Source organism: Rhinatrema bivittatum, chromosome 5, assembly GCF_901001135.1.
Source record: "Rhinatrema bivittatum chromosome 5, aRhiBiv1.1, whole genome shotgun sequence".
NCBI classification, from domain to species: domain Eukaryota; kingdom Metazoa; phylum Chordata; class Amphibia; order Gymnophiona; family Rhinatrematidae; genus Rhinatrema; species Rhinatrema bivittatum.
In genome coordinates this window covers 205,261,674-205,277,520 of record NC_042619.1, presented here as the reverse complement: position 1 = coordinate 205,277,520, position 15,847 = coordinate 205,261,674, and the positions used below count along the sequence as shown (strand labels likewise).

Below are 15,847 nucleotides of genomic sequence, written 5' to 3'. Positions count from 1 at the left end.
GTTAGTTTACTTCTGGAGGTGAGCAGACTCGGTCCTCTCGAGGCTGCGGCCTTGATTGAGGCACGGCTGGGGTTAGATACCCCGTTAGCTATTTTACTGGAGCCGCTTCTTCTACCGGTGAGTAGGGGGATTTACCGGTGGGCCGGTCCCTCCCTCTTGCATCCTGAGACAGCATAATTCCTCGGGGGGCTGCCTGGGCCGCGATTGAGGTCCCGGGGCAGTTTTTCCCCTGGGTGGCTGCTTGTCAGCGTTAAAATTCTACCGTTCTTCAGGATAGGAAGCTGGAGGTCCTTCTTAAGAGGATTTTTGAGGTCTTGGCGCTTTGCGTTAGGGCAGCGATCTGCAGTAGCCTCATGCGAAGGGCGACTCTTCGTTGAGGGCAACGGTTGCTCACCACGCAGGAGTTGCCTCCAGCGGAAGCGGAGAAAGCAGATCGCGTGGAGGTGGCTGTGGCTTACACTCTGATGCCTTGTATGATCATCTTCGGGCGTCCTTGCGCACTATGGCTTCAGCGGTCTCTGCTAGAAGGCTTCTGTGGCTCCGCAACTGGTCGGCTGATGTTTCCTCCAAAGCCCAGCTAGGCAATCTTCCCTTTTACAGGGAAATTCTTGTTCGGGGATGATCTGGAAGCCCTTATCAAATCCCTAGGGGACAGTAAGCCTCGAATCTCCAGGACTTTTGGGTCGGCGCGCCCTCTGTTCCGGGGACAGCGAAGTTTCGGCAGGGCAGGGCTCCGGCCTTCACTCCACATCAGCCGTCGACGAGGTCTCAGGCTTGGTCTCATTCCTTTCGTGGCCGCAGGCCTCTCCACGATGTGGGTCCTTAGGGATCTTCTGGAGGCAAATCCTCCCAATGAGGGTGTCCTGACCCCACTCCTCTGTTTTGGTGATAGGCGACCGCCTGTCTCTCTTCTTCAAGGAGTGGGTCAAGGTTACGTTGGACCAGTGGATTCTAAGCATCTTCGAACACGGCTACACTTTGGATTTTGCACGCCCGTTGCAAGACTTGTTACTGATGTCGCCCTGCGGGGCCTGCACAAAACGGACAGCGGTGACTCAAACCCTGGGCCGGTTGAAACACTGGGAGCCATTGTCCTGGTCTTGCCGGAAGATTTCAGGACCGGCAGATACTCCATATATTTCGTGATTCCCAAGAAGGAGGGCTCCTTCTGCACGATCTTGGATCTGAAGAATGCGAACAAAGCGCTTCGGGTACACATTGCGGCCGTCCACTCCGAATATTTGGCTTCTTTAGACCTGACGGAAGCGTATCTTCACATAGGGATCTGCGAACAGTATCTGCTTTTTCTCAGGTTCATGATTCTGGGCGAGCATTATCAGTTTCAGGCGCTCCCATTCGGATTGGCGACAGCTCCCCGCTTCTTCACCAAAGTAATGGTGGTAGTAGCTGCGGCTCTCAGGTGGGAGGGGATCTTGGTTCATCCCTATATGGACGATTGGCTCATCTGCGCAAAGTCGGAGGAGCTTTGCAGGGCAGCGGTTCAATCGGTAGTAGACCGGCTTCAGTCCCTCGGTTGGGTCGTCAATTTTGCCAAGAGCCAATTAGTCCCATACCAGGTGCTGAACGTCTTGGGTGCTCGGTTCGACACATCGGTTGGCAAGGTCTTTCTCACGCAGGAGCGAATCGACAAGTTAACGGCGCAGATCTGGTGGCTGTTAGATCTACCACTACCCCGGGTTTGGGATTATTTGCCAGGTGCTTGGTTCTATGGCGTCTACTCTAGAGTTAGTCCCTTGGGCTCATATGAGACCCTTGCAGAGAGGGCTACTTTCTCACAGGACAAGCAGGATGGTAGTCCTCACAAATGGGTGACATCGAGGATGGAGCCCTGTACGGAAAACTTTTCTGTCAAAGTTTCAACAAGCTTTGACTGACACTGGCACACTGGGTGCACTGAGCATGCCCAGCCTGCAATTATCCCTGTGAGCCACAGGTGTCTCCCTCAGTCTTCTTTTTTCCGCTCTGCAGTCAGCATAGCGGTTGGAGCTCTGTGAGGATTTTTTAACTAATTACCTCATGGAAACACTTAACTTTTCACTTCAAAAAACACTTTTCCCTGCACAGGTCTCCCTCCGCGTACGTTTTTACGACGCTCGGTGAGTACTAATTCTTATTTTTCGGTCGGTTCCTGTCACTATCTTAAGGCTGTTAACTGACTGAAGCCTTCCCTTCCCCCATTTTTCAGTTAGCTTTAAACAGCTTGCGAGTATCTCTGTGACACTCTGCTTGCTTATGCTAGTGGGGTAGGGATTTTTTCCTTAACTTTAGGACCTCTGTAGCTTCAAGTCCTTCGTTCCCTGGTACCCTCACGCAGTCGATACCCTATCGCTACACCGGGACCCTCCTAAACCGCCCTGGGCTTTTATATGTCATCAGCGCCCCTCCCCCCACGGTGCCCTGATGCCTTTATCCATGTTTTTTGCTTTTCAGTGCTACCAGGCTTTTTCCTCCTACGCACTGTTTTTTTCCTTGGGCTTCCTCGGTGCCGTCCCTACCCGGATGCATGCCATTGACGCACACGCTGTTAGTCACTGCCATGCATACTCGGGTCGCCGCCACCGCTGCCCGAGACACTTTTTAACGATCCCAGGGTCACTTCATCGATGCCACCCCCCCTTTTGGGGATGCCATCGATGCCCCATCCTCCCCACCGATGTCCAGCCCTTTTCCATCGGTGGGCATCGGTGCCACATCGATTCGTCGGTGGGCATCGATGCCGGATGGTCCCCATCGGTGGACATCGGTGCCGGATGGTCCCCATCGATGGACATCGGTGCCGGATGGCTTGTCCGTCGATGGCATCGGTGCCGGGTCCTTTTGCATCGATGGACACCGATGCCCAGGTGTTTCATCCATGGGCATCTATGTTAGAATGCATCCATCGAGGGCAGTCGATGCCAGGCTGCTCCCATCGGTGAAATTCGATGCCCAGGTGGGTCCCATCGGTGGGTATCCATGCCGGCTCGATTCCGTGGATGGGCGTTGATGCCAATGCCAGCCTTATGGCTGGCATCGATGCCCATGCCGATTCCAGGACTGGCGTTGATGCCGGGATGGAATTCATCGACTGGGAGATCCATGCCATCGATTCCATACGTGTCCATATCGATGCCACCGACACACGTGTCTGGGGCACCGATGCCATGTACACTTGGAAATCTGAGTCTGTCCAAATCGATACCGTCAACGTCTGTGGCCCTATAGTTGATGCCCGTGGCCATGCCACAAACGGCATAAATGCCCGCCTCCATGCATCGATGCCCTCGACACCTCCGTTTTCCTTCGGTGTCCTTGACGCCCTATTGATTCGACTTAGACTCAGTCGATGCCGGTATCTTTTTCAATAACGGCAATGTTTTTCGATTATTCGATTCCACATCGTTTCAAAGATACCTATGCCACTGCTGTCAGTGCCCGTCACTGTCATCATTCTCCTGGCCAGTCATCGACGATTTTTCATACCCATTTTGATGATATCCTCGAAGCCCCTTAGGTTGCCTTCAATATCGTCAATACCGACATAGCACCGCCACATAATACCCTCGCCTCCTCACATTGCTCCACGCTTTGGGTTCTTTTTTAAGCCCCGTATTAGCTTAAGACACTCCATTGTGTCAGGAGCAGAGCAGGCGTGCTGACAGTTCGTCATCGATCGCCTTCCAGGACGACGAGGGCTTCCATCTTGGCGCTGGGGAAAGACCGGGCCGAGCACCGTGGCACCCATCATTGCCGACATCGTGATCGTTTGCCGCTGACGCCATCCAGCACATCGGTGCCATCCTTCTCCAGGCTGGACAACGCTCTGGCAGAGCGACATCACCACTGCCATCAGCACTGTTCCTACAGTTTTGGCAGTCCTTGGTGATCCAGAACTTCCGGATCCAGGTCCGACAGCTTCTGCATTGGCGTCACGACACATCGAGCCGCTGTGACGAGGGAAGGGAACATGAGTTCCGTTAGGGCTCCTCTGTTCCTGGCGTGCCCCACCGTCAAGTGGTGTGGGACTATGGCCATCTGTTACACTTAGCAGTCTAAACGCCACTCACGCCTGGCCTGTCTCCTCTGTACCTGTGCCACCATACCGGGTTTCAGAGCGAGATGGACGTTTACGTCCCCGGCCTTACCCTCGAGGACTCCGGAGACCGTCGGGGTCAACAATCTTCACCGGCTCGTCTTGCGGTGATCCACGTCGGATGGTAAGTACCCGCTTCGGCGGCATTCCCATAGAGTTGTGTTCTCCCATTCGGACCGTGGTTCGAAAAGTTCTGGGTCATGTGCCTTTTAGAACTGTATTAGTGTCACATATCACTATGTTAGCTATGTTAGCCACAATATCAGGAGAACCCCTCTATCTTCTTGGGATTGCAGCAGGGCTTCTTCTCTTGTCAGTAACAAGTCCCTGTGCCGACCAATGCTCTGACTCTTGGTTCCCTCCCAACCAAGGTCCAGCTGCATTGGCTGATCTGCTAAACATGAGATTCAGCAACCATTGCCCCATGTACAAGTCCACCTTGAGGCCTGGTCACAGGTCTCAGTGTCTCCTTGTACAGCATACAGAAATGCGGGTACCACTTACCGCTCACACACCTGCAGGAGCCTACATGATATCCTCCATTGGGACACCTCCTGGTCTCCCATCTGGTCAGATATCAGAGCGGCCACCCCACCTTGTACCAAAGTCCCGGTACACTCCCCCAGGCGCTACGAAGTGCAGAGGGGAGAAGGGAGGGGAGTTGGGGAGTTTTAATTGCACTATTCTTTCTTTTAACAGAAAATAGTTACTCTCCGCACATCCTGGACCTAAGAAAATCCAACTTTCTTTAGACGTCACAGGTACAATGGTATCTTTGGTTACCATCACTCCATACTGCAGTAAGTACATTATTTTAATGTTTCTGTGTGCTTTATGGTGAGTCAACATTACAACCCCAAGCTCTGCCGCTGGCACCAGCTTCGGTAAGTGAACTGTCTCTTGCATCACTGTTGGTGAATGCTGTTTTCTCTGCGGAGTGTAACATCATTCACTTTCCTTGCATAGACTACTGCTAACCACTTTCAGTACATGCAAGGAGCTCTCACTTTTTTCAGGACTCACTATACATTTACTAACTGGGATTACTGTCACTGCCATAAATCCCTTCTGTAACACTTCTGGACACCACAGTCTTAAGACCCTCTTGTCCAGCATGCGCACAGACATTCTGATACATTGTTATATGTCCCTGCGCATATTTTCCATAACCTCAGCCTTTCAACTTTTCATGGTTGGGCTATGGGGTTTCTTCCCACTATGCATTTTTCTCATAATTCAAAACTGCTATGGGTTATATTCAGTGACATTCTATACTCAATGGACCTAAGTGGTTTCATTGCTTTCGTCCCTGATTCTTATCCCAGTTCGAACTAGGACCTAGTCTCCTTCGACTCATGCTCGCAATTCCTTAGGGTTATAAAGTTTCTCCTGAAAGCTGTCAACCCATTATGCATCTATTGCACTCCAGCATAGTTTCTCATAAACGTCCTGGACGTTGCACCCATGAGTTATGCCCTTATGCCTTCCAATACTGCTTTTGCAACAATTCTTTGTGCATACAGACAGACAGCATAGGGACAATGTGCTTTCCAACTCATAAGCACGCACAACCTCTTAGCTGCTCTGCCAGACAGCTGCGCAGCTCTACCCTTGGCCCTTGTTCACTTCATGCATCCTTGGGCCACATATCTAAGAGATTTAATGAACGCTCTATCTGACCTTCTCCACGTAGGTTCTATCCTCTCGAATGGTCTCAATTACATGTGTACAGGGCAAATCTTTTAACGCTGAGTTTAACTAAACTTTCCTCTGCGTCTGCATCATTCCATACGATGCACAGGTTCTGCTCCCTACACATGTTTCCTATGCGTTCCCTTAGATGCCTTTTCTTCCATCAAAGGCCTCTTCAATATATCTCTTCTGCTGCCTCTCGTAGCCAGCATTCTTCTAATGTTGAACTGGGATGGGGTTCAGTATTCTTTTCCCCACTCCCTGACTGAGATCAGTATGCTTCCCATACTTCTCAATCCATCATATCAGTAACCTTTTATTCCCTCACCAGTCAGTCCCAAATCATAGACTTACTGATGTTCTTAGGTTCTGGTAGCGTCACAAAACCTTCTAAACATAAATCTTGCCGTTTAATATGGCAGGCTTTACCTCCTGATGCTAAAAAAAAAAAAAAAAAAAGAGGTATTACCCCTTTTACTTTTCCACCATTTTTTCTTACTCCCTCGGATTCTGTTCTCCAGACATCCTCCACATAGATACACCTTTCTCTTAGGAGGTGTATCGTTTTGGGAGTTGGGTTCCCGTTTTCGGTAATCCTCTCTGAGTCGGCTTACCATGGATTATCCACTGATCAAGCCGCCTCTATTTCTCTAATCACGGAATGAACATATATATTCTCCTTATAAGTCTCATACATTCTACGTTTGAGCCTTTCCATTCCTCTCTTCCACAGTTTGGCAAGGGAACTTCTTTCCCTCTTAATGTCATTCCTGCCAGCAGGGTCCGTGAGTTATGCACTCTTTCCATACTCACCTGACTCCGTTCCTCTGCCACTGAGTAGTTCTACGCATTCAACTTTCTATCCTTTTCAGGTAGATGTTGTATCTCCTTTCCTCAGGAAATACTCTATTAATTTTTCCTAACCTCTCTCTCTCGCCCTAGGGAGAGACTGGGTTTTCCACATTCCTGGACAGTAATGCTGCGCTTACATTCTATCTACATTGCACTGCATTCCATGTGAATTCCACTTGACTCTTTCCTTCATGCAAGGGTCAAGCTGCTACTTCCAGTGGCCACACAGACCTAATCCTTCTGATTAAGTGGTCTATATTTCCTTTCCTACCAACAAGCAGACATTTCACTACAACACTGTGGGTATCCACATACTGTTGTGTCCGTCTTAGCCTTAACAGCTTCCCTTTGGTTACTGCTGCTTGTACTTTTTTATCAGGTTGCAGCCTGGAGTCCTCTCCATACCTTCGCAGCCTATTATTGCTTACATTTGACTAGCCGGCATGCTCCATGTTTGGCCAGTCCGCCTACTCTTACTTTTTTCAATTCACTACCCAACATCCTTCCACGAACCCATTATGGTGTTGCGGATGCCCTCCGTTCCCATTTCCACCTCAGTCGTTACGCCTTTGCGCATCTGCGGTGTATCTGGTGCATTCCCGGGCATCCTCAGCTCGGTACTCACCCATTTGTGAGGACTACCATCCTGCTTGTCCTGTGAGAAAGCAAATGTTGCTTACCTGATGTAACAGGTGTTCTCACAGGACAGCAGGATGTTAGTCCTCACGAAACCCGCCCGCCACCCCCGCGGAGTTGGGTCTGTATACTTTTATTTTAGTTTCGCTTGCGCTTTTTAGCTATAAGACGAGACTGAGGGAGACACCTGTGGCTCACAGGGATAATTGCAGGCTGGGCATGCTCAGTGCACCCAGTGTGCCAGTGTCAGTCAAAGCTTGTTGAAACTTTGACAGAAAAGTTTTCCGTACAGGGCTCCATCCTCGATGTCACCCATTTGTGAGGACTAACATCCTGCTGTCCTGTGAGAACACCTGTTACATCAGGTAAGCAACATTTGCTTTCTCGTTGGGACCCGAAGTTGGAAGAGTTCCAGATTCGATTGCCGCTCTTGGAACCTGCCAGGTCCAGTCTCCATTGGTGGCTGATTCCAGCCCACGTGCAGCGTGGCATGGACCTGGAGGAGCCCCAATGGGTGATCGTGACGACAGACGCCAGCCTTTCCGGCTTGGGTGCGGTTTTGCCAATCAAGGGCAGCACAGGGCCGATGGACAGAGCAGCAGGCGAAATGGTCCATAAATCACTTGGAAACCAGAGCAGTACGTCTGATGTTGCGCAGTTTTCTCCCCCTGGTGAGCCGGCTATCAGTGCGAGTATTGTCTGACAATGCGACAATGGTGGCTTAAATCAATCGTCAGGGGGGAACCAGAAGTCGTCCAGTGGCTTTGGAGGCCGACCGACTAATGCTCTGAGTGGAGCGCCATCTGCTCCGCTTCTCACATAGCCAGGGTCGACAATGTTCAGACGGATTTTCTCAGTCGCCAGCATCTAGATCCTGGAGAGTGGGAACTTTCCGAGGAGGCGATGCATCTTGTCTCATTGGTGGGGTGTTCCTTGCCTGGACCTGATGGCGACTCGGAGAAATGCAAAGGCAGTTCGATTTTTCAGTCGCAGGAGGGAACACGGGGCAGAAGGTGTTGAACGCTCTGGTCCTGCCGTGGCCTTGCTACGTTCTGCTGTACGTCTTTCCTCTCTGGCCGTGGTGGGCAAAGTCTTGCGAAGGATAGAGGCTCACACAGGCTCAATTGTTCTCGTGGCCATGGCGGCCGTGGTTTGCAGATTTGATCAACTTAGCGGTGGACGGTCCTCTTTGGCTCGGTCATCTACCAAATCTTCTTCGACAAGGTCCAGTATTTTTCGATCAAGTGGATCACTGTCTAGCGGCTTGACTTATGAGAGGCAGCAGTTGAGGAAGAAAGGTTATATGGATTTGGTTATTTCCATCCTCCTGCAGGCGCAAAAAACGTCTACTTCGCTCACCTATGTTCGAGTCTGGAAGGTTTTCGATTCCTGGTGTAGCGGGTTGAACGTGTCTCAGCAGCGTGCCTCAATTGTCCATATTCTGGCGTTCTTACAGGAGAGTCTGAAGAAAGGCTTGGTGTGCAGTTCTCTCAGGGTTCAAGTAGCAGCCCTGGGATGTTTGCGGGGAAAGATTGACGGGACATCCTTGGCGTCTCTTCCGGATGTAACGCGTTTCCTGAGAGGTGCTAAACGTTTGAACCTTCCGGCTCGTACAGTGTGTCCTCCTTGGAGTTTGAATCTGGTTCTCTGTAGCTTGTGCAGTCTTCTGTTTGAGCCTTTGAAGCAGGCCACCTTGAAAGACTTGACACTTAAGGCGATTTTCCTGGTGGCTATCACTTCAGCATGGTGCATCTCTGAGCTTCAAGCGTTGTCCTGTAGGGAGCCTTTTCTCAGGTTTTCGGATTCAGGGGTGTCCCTTAGGACGGTGCCCTCCTTTCTACCGAAGGTCGTGTCAGAGTTTTATTTGAATCAGACCGTGGAGTTGCCTGCCTTCATGGATTTGGATTGGAATTCACCTCAGGCTCGCGACTTGCGAAGATTAGATGTGCGGCGGATTCTGTTTCGCTATCTGGAGGTCACTAATGCTTTTCTTTTGTCTGATCTGTTTGTCTTATGGAGTGGTCCTAAGAAAGGACATAAGGCAACTAAAGCCACTATTGCCCGATGGTTGAAGGAAGCCATAACTTCAACATATATATGTCTTGGGTGCGCAGTAATAGATGGTTTGGAAGCGGGCTGTAGGAAATTTGCAGAGCGGCTACTTGGAAATCTTTACATAGTTTTGCTAAGCCTTACCGTTTGGACGCCGTGCTCTGGATGGCAACTGATTTGGCAGTAGTGTTCTTCGAGCAGGACTCTCCAGGTCCCACCCCATTTAGGGCAGCTTGAGTACATCCCAGCAGTCTGGACTGATCCTGGTTCGTACAGGGAAAGGAAAATTGGTTCTTATCTGCTAATTTTCGTTCCTGTAGTACCAAGGATAAGTCCAGACGCCCGCCCATGGAATATGGAGAGTCCGTTCGGTATCGTTTTCATTCTGCAGAATATTCTCAAGTGGATAGCATTCACGTTGCATATGGAAGTACTCCCTCCATGTACATAAGTTCCAGAAGTTATGCAGTTTTTTCATTAGGTGGTTTGATATAGCCATTGGTTCTTATGTTCAGGTTATGATATGTTTTATTCTGCTATGGTATGGATTATACTGAAGGATTGCAGGTGGCACACCAGTGTAAGAGGGGGGTGCCTTTCAGCTTTTTTCTCTGACTCCATCTGCTGGAAGGGAGACACAACCCAGCGGTCTGGACTGATCCTTGGTACGACAGGAACGAAAATTAGCGGGTAAGAACCAATTTTCCTTTAATAGCAATACATAAAAGCTGAGTGAGAATGCTGTGACAGCTTTTTTTTTTCCCAACAAGTCCTCGTGTACTGCTGTTGGTGTAAACTCTCTGAGCTGGTCTCATCAGTGGGTGGTATGTGCTGGTTCTGAAGTGAAGACTAAATGGAGGCACCCATTCCATTGCTCAGGTTAAGCAGCATCTCTCCAGTGGCAGATATGACAGTCCTGCCCTTTGGGAGATTGCTCCTTACGTATTAACATGTATATGCTGAAGTGTAAGGGTTTTTAAACTGCTACCGTAGACAGTAATTTTTAAACAGCCGCATGGGTGCACATGTGTGCACGTCTGCCGGCTTGTGCTGTGGAGACAGCCATTTTATAACATAATTGTGTATATGCGTGCACATTATAAAATTGGCTGTACATGTGTGTACAATTTTATATGGATGCGCGCAAAGGGATTTTAAATCAACTTGCGCCGACGCATTAGCCCTTTTTCATTGTTCATTGGATTTCCTAACACCCCCCCCCCTGTTTAGCCTCCTTGTACCCTTTTAACCCCGACCCTTAAAACCTTCTGACTTGCCTATTTTTTTTTATATATTGTAATACTAATGCTATCCATAGCAGAAATAAAGTTGCGCAGTAGGGGACCCAAGCACCTGCTTGTGCACACGTTTCAAGATAAATTGCAGGAATGCCTAAGTCCTGCTCATGCTTTGCTCAGACCACGCCCATGCCTCTTCCCTTTTTTAAACTTTTTGATTTGTGCGCATACCTGCGCGCTTTTTAAAATCCATATGGCGTGTGCAGGCCTGAGACTCATATCTCCTGGCTTTGATACATGTAGGGCTTTTAAAATTGACCGTTTAACTTTTGAGCGGTGATTACTGAATGGGACTGCACAACCAAAATCGTGCTTTACTGCTGATAGACGTGTCTGGCTAATGAATGAGATTCTTTTTCTGATGATAAGCAAGCTGAATTAGTTACTACATGTGGATGACGTCATCTGGTGGCACTGAATGGATGGTAGAGCTCTGAGCTCTACGGAGCATGTGTGGGGATTCCCTCGTAGGTGTTGCCTTGTAAGCCTCCTAGTTCCTTGTTTAGCCTCCGAGCTAAAGTATAGACGTGTACTCTCTCAACTTATATTTTTTTCTCAAATTCAAGAATTCTTACCTTTTATCTGTTTTGTTCATTTTGTGTTGTCTTGCTGCCTCGGCAGCTACACAAAAGCACTTTCCAGTGCTAGCCAAAAAAAAAAAAAGAAAAGTTGTTATCCTTGCCCTCTCCTCCAAGAAGCTTTCCTCCTTAAGATGTTGCAGAAAGAGCCAACTGTCAGTAGTTTCAAATGGTGCAAATATGATAAGGTGTAATGTCTATTACTAATGGTCCTGAGCTTTTCTACATCTGTCTGACCCCAGAGCATGACCAGCAGAATTGTTATGCTTGTGAATAGATGTCCCTGCCTGGGAACAGATATCCCTCTAAGGTGCACCCTATTGAGGAGCTGCATAAATCTCTAAGGAGTTGCAGTAGATCCTCCTACAGTGCAGCTTTATCATTAGAGGCCCCATCTTCCGATGCCCCTGGTAGTCCTTTGCGTTCCCCACCAACTCCGGTGCTGGGCAGCGTGCCACCTCGGAGATCCGAGGAAGAGCCGGTAACGCCTCGTACCCTCCATCAGTCCTGGCCACTCCAGACTTTCAGGAGGAGTTGAACCGAAGGGTGCAGTCCACGGTGCTTAATGCACTCCAGAGCGTTGAGCTGCTGGTACCACCAGCCCCCATACCGGTGCCCGAGCCTCTACCTTTGGTGCTAGTGCTCCTGCTGGAGCGTTTGGATGTCCTGCTGGGTGCCCTTCTGATGCAGCCGGTGCCCAAGGGATCCTCTGTTCCCGAGCGGCCACCAATGTCCCCCCACTGGAGCAATCCCAATTCTCGTGTCCTCCAAGGAGGAAAATACGGCTGGTGTACCGTGTTTCCCAGACCACGGTACCTGAGCCGGAGGGACCTGAGCTCTTGCTGGGTCCCTACGGCCTAACACAGCCTCTGGTCCCCTCAGTGCCAGGCAATGCCCTCGAGGCCTTCAAAGAAAATTTGATTTGAAGTACATAAGAACATAAGAAATCGCCATACTGGGTCAGATCAAGGGTCCCTCAAGCCCAGCATCCTGTTTCCAACAGAGGCCAGTCCAGGCTACAAGTACTTGGCAAACCCAAACACTAAGTTAAATTTTATGAATGTAATATGCTGTAAACCACTTTAGAATTTTAGATAATGCAGTATAAAAGTGTTTTAATAAAATCTCCTGGATTTGGTGGTGCTCAATTGCACACCATTCAAGTGGTGTTTAAATTCATGATGAAGAAAGCAAAAAAGATGTGGACTCATTCCAATTCACTACCTGGAAAAGACCACCAGTTTCTAGATCAGTTTGGTAAAAAGATGTTTCAAGCTTCCATGTTAACTGCATGAATTAAGATTATTTCTACATAGTTCAGTATATCCATGACTGTAAAAGCTAAAACCTTGTCCTCAATTGGACAAGGACTATGAACTATCCCTAGCCCTTTTTGATGTGGAAGAAAGTACTTGCCACCTGTTCAGTTTATGGATCTTTCAATTTATTTAAGATTTTATATACCGTCGTTCGTGTTTACATCACAACGGTGTACAAAGACCTTAAAGCATTCAACAAAATACATCGCAAGGAACAGCTATTCGTACACTTAAGAGGCATAAAACAATTTAACATTAAAAGATTTGATCTCTAGAACTTCTGCATCATCCATAGGTGCTCATTAGAGCCAGCAGCATTTGAGAGGATGTGCAAGAGAAATTGGCAGTAGTAGCAGCTTACCTGTAATGTGTGGGAATCCATCTTACATAGAAATGACGGCAGAAGAAGACCAAACTGCCCATCCAGTCTGCCCAGCAAGTTCACACTCTCTTTTTTTCATACTTATCTGTTTCTCTTGGCTCTTAGTAACCTTTTGGTTCTATTACCCGTCCACCCCCACCATTAATGTAGAGAGCAGTGTTGGAGCTGCATCTAAATGAAATATCTAGCTTCACCTATCTGTATGACTGGTTTATCACAGCAGATTCTTGGGATTCTGCAGTCAGGTAATCTCCTTGAAACAGAGCTTAGGTTTTCTGATCAAGAAGTCAAATTTGGTGCCAGCCTAAAGACTGAAGTTTATGGTGGCGTGGATAGACTTCTTACAGAAGAGAGCATTTTTCCCTCAGATCGATTAACTATTATGTTCTTGTTGATTCACAAATTGCACTTCTCTCAGCAAATGTCAGCGAGATCTCTTCTAGTCATCTGTGGACATGTGGCAGTGGCCATACTTGTGGTTCCAATAACTTGCATGCATATCATTGTTTTCACTGGGGCTACGTTCCCAAAGGGATCAGCTTACGCAGTCCCTCTCTACGATGGTCCAAATGTCCCAGGAGATGGCTCAGGTAGTAAGACAACCTCATGTCCTTTGAGAGGGTGTGCCTCTGTCAGCCTCTATACCGAATAACTTTAACGGAAGCCTTCATAAAGGTGTGGAGAGCTCATGTCTGCTCTTCTCAAACTCAGTGCACTTGGTCTCCCAAGGAAGGTCTGTATCAAATACATCTGCTTGAGCTGTGAGCAATAAGGAATGCATTGCTGGTGTTAAATCACCTTTGAGGCAAGAGCATCCTCATTCAGACAGACTACCAGGTGGCCATGTTTTACATTGTCAAACAAGGGGAACAGGTTCACAGCCCCTCTGCAGGGAAATGCTCAAGATCTGGACTTGGGCATTCAAATCAAGCACTGTTGCAGGCTTTCTGTCTCCCAGGGATCTCCAACATACTTGCAAATTAACTCAGCATAATATTTCATCCACATGTGTGGTCTCTGCATCAAAATTTTCAAATTATGGGATCAACCAGCAGTAGACTGGTTCACTTCAGAGTAGATCAATAAGGTAAATGAGTTCTGCTCAGTTCTTCCAACTGAGTGACAGCTAGCTCAGAATGCTTACCTCCTTGTTTGGGGAGCAAACTTCATGTACACTTTTCCTCCAATCCCACTCATAGCCAGAGCAGTGCAAAAAGTTCTTCAAGATCATGCTCAACTGATTTTCATAGTTCCAGCATGGTCCAGATAAGCATGGTATGCGCATATCATACAACTTTCCAGCAGTTCTTCCATTCCATTGAGATCAGACCTGGTACTGTTAACTCAAGACAGTGGGACATCCCTACCTTCCCAACCTTGCTGCCCTCAACTTAGCCTGGAGGTTGAATGCTCAGTGATTGCGGATCTTGACCTACCTATAGAGATTGGTGATAGTTTTCTAAATGACAGTAAAATATCAACTAGACTAAGCTATTCCTTAAAGTAGAATAGATTTTCCAAATGGTGTGTACAGAAGGCATTTGACCCTTTCTAATGTCAGCCTCAGCATCTACTACAAAATGTTCATCACCTTTCAAATTTGTTTTGCCACAACTTTGGTATGAGGGCATCTCAGCGCTATAGCAGCCTACCCATGATATTATGGAGAGTAAGCCTTATCCACTCATCTGCTAATATCTTGATTCATGAAAGGACTGCTGCTTGACAAATCCATGGTTCAAAGACCTCCTATACCATGGGATCTTAGTGTGGTTCTTTCCCAGTTAAGGAAGTCTCCATTTGAGCCTCTAGAATCTACTTCACTAACATTTTTGACTTAGGTGATTTTTTTTATAGTTGGCATCACTTCCTTTAGAAGAGTCAATGAACTCTAGGCTCTTGCTCACTATCCTCCACATAAGACATAAGAAAATGCCATACTGGGTCAGACCAAGGGTCCATCAAGCCCAGCATCCTGTTTCCAACAGTGGCCAATCCAGGCCATAAGAACCTGGCAAGTACCCAAAAACTAAGTCTATTCCATGTAACCATTGCTAATGGCAGTGGCTATTCTCTAAGTGAACTTAATAGCAGGTAATGGACTTCTCCTCCAAGAACTTATCCAATCCTTTTTTAAACACAGCTATACTAACTGCACGAACCACATTCTCTGGCAACAAATTCCAGAGTTTAATTGTGCGTTGAGTAAAAAAGAACTTTCTCCGATTAGTTTTAAATGTGCCCCATGCTAACTTCATGGAGTGCCCCCTAGTCTTTCTACTATCCGAAAGCGTAAATAACCGATTCACATCTACCCGTTCTAGACCTCTCATGATTTTAAAACCACATTTGTAGTTTTTTCCGAACTCCTCCAGGTTTCTGCCAAAGATGATCTCTGCTTTCCATATCTATCAATCCCTCTTTCTGTCTATATTTTTCCTAAGCCGCACACTTATGACAGCGAAAAAGCCCTTCATGCTTTAGACTGCAAATGGGTTTGGGTGTACTACAAAAAAAAAAATAAAGGACTCAGCCACATTGTCAAACCAATCAGCTCTTCATATCCTATGACTCAAACCATCTGGGAACCATGGCTACCAAGTGTATTTTTTCTAACTGATTGATTAGATTACAACTTACAGACTCTTAGAGCTCATCAAGTGAGAGCCATGGCTGCTTCTGTTGCTCACCTTTGTGTGGTGCCCATTGAGGACATCTGCAACTTGGTCTTTAGCGCATGCCATCACGTCCTATTACTGTCTGGATAACGTCTTAAAGACCGAAAGTAAGTTTTTTGGAACCTGTTTTCACTGTAGTCCACTCTCCATGTTGGAGGCCGGGTTGCTTACTAAATAAATGCTCTGCTGCAACCCTTTGCTTGGGATTCCCCATATGTAATGGCTAATACAGCCTGCTTGTCAGTGGAAAAAGTAAGTTCGCCCACC

General features: G+C 47.8%; 1 protein-coding gene across 3 annotated transcripts in view; it reads left to right on the top strand.

The window, feature by feature from the left end:
• POLA1 (DNA polymerase alpha 1, catalytic subunit) overlaps window positions 1-15,847 on the top strand; it is a 1,013,915-nt gene that overhangs the window by 111,730 nt on the left and 886,338 nt on the right. The gene's annotated exons all lie outside the window — the stretch shown is intronic.